The 1,600-nt window shown below is 23.6% G+C and overlaps 1 long non-coding RNA gene across 1 annotated transcript; it reads right to left on the bottom strand.

Moving 5' to 3' along the window:
• Positions 1-215: 215 nt before the first annotated feature.
• Positions 216-1,550, bottom strand: LOC136089302 (uncharacterized). Its single transcript, XR_010642934.1, has 2 exons — positions 1,323-1,550; positions 216-1,194 (listed from the first exon to the last, which is right to left on the bottom strand). It is a non-coding gene; the product is annotated as an uncharacterized LOC136089302 (long non-coding RNA).
• Positions 1,551-1,600: the final 50 nt, after the last annotated feature.

The raw sequence follows: 1,600 nt of genomic DNA, 5'->3' as shown, positions 1-1,600 counted from the left end.
TTAAGATAAAAAGTTCAAAATTATAAAAGTGCCTTCATGTTTGGGCAGGGAGCAAGCGTTTTATATATATATATATATATATATATATATATATATATATATATATATATATATATATATATATATATATATATATATATATATATATATATATATATATATATATATATATATATATATATATATATTTACCCAAAATTAAAAATAACCATACATTTTGGAAGAAAAATTATTTAATGAGTTGTATGTCATAAAATATTTAATTACATATATATTTATCTGGTATATTTTTTATTCTACATTTCTAATTAAAATACCTTAATTTAATATATATTATAAGTTTCTGTCGCCTTTTTTATACTTTTTCTAAGTCCCTTAGACTTTTCAACTATTAAATACTTTTTATGCTTTTCTGTTATGTCCTTTGCTAATGAAAAGGAGCGCACTCTATAATATAATTGTATCATATTTTCTGATAAATTCTTATTTAATTCTTTCTCCATAACTATTCCTGAAGCATCACAATGACTATTATAATAGCATAATATTTCTTCACTCCTTAATAATTCATTTGTAATTTTCGGAATGTCAATTTTTTTAATGCTATAAAAACCAGTTTTTATTCGAAAACATTCCTCGACTTTAATAAATAAATACTGCATGTTATGGTTAACAGCTGATAATCCTCCTCTGTTTTGCACATCAACTAACTTTTCTTTTAACAATACTTTCTAGTAACAAGATAAGAGATTGATAGTTTTTAAAGTATTCTTTTACTTTTTTTGAATGTGATATTAGTTTATCCACGTATTTGGTTGCAAAAAGAATGCAATAAGGCTTTTGCAATCCAGAAAAGTAGGATTCTGCATTAAGAACAAAGTCTGCATATATTTTAGAAAAATATCTTTCTACATCACCAGACTTACAAAGTTTTTTAAAATACTTTTTAGTTTCTGATCAGTTACAACAAAATTAAATTTTTTTAATAGGTTCCGTTAAATCATTAAGATGATAGGATGTATTTAATATCTTTTTTTTGGCATGTGCAATTAATGAATCAATATCTTCAATACTGATACAAGAAATTTCATCTTCATTGGTCATATGTTTTGATCGTATGTGTCTTTTGAGACCTCCTTTAGTTTTATATGACTTTGAACATTGAAGACAAAGCTGATTTAATTGGTCAGAAATCTAAAGAAAAGTAACATAATACTCATTACATAAGAAAGTAATTTAACATATGTAATTTTAACACACTTGATTAGTTTAAAACTGTAAAAAAACAAGATTTAAATTTATTTTTATTATATGATTTTTACCTCTGAACCTGTGTCTTCAATTTCTATTTCAATTTCTTCTTCAAAATCATCGCTATTTAAAAAATCAACTAAGATTTCTAGAGTATTTTGTTGAGAGTAACTTAAGGCGTTGGCCATTAAAATATTTGTTTTGCAACTACATTGATCACGTGACTTTTTTAAAAAAACTCGGAAAACAAAAGAATAAAACAATAGCTTCCAGACCAGGGTATATTTCTATAGACTATGGATGTAGCAATAAAAAAAATTTATTGTCAATTAAAAGCAAAAGTTAGACT

This window comes from Hydra vulgaris, chromosome 13 (assembly GCF_038396675.1).
Source record: "Hydra vulgaris chromosome 13, alternate assembly HydraT2T_AEP".
In the NCBI taxonomy this organism is placed as follows: domain Eukaryota; kingdom Metazoa; phylum Cnidaria; class Hydrozoa; order Anthoathecata; family Hydridae; genus Hydra; species Hydra vulgaris.
This window is presented reverse-complemented; position numbering and strand designations above follow the sequence as displayed.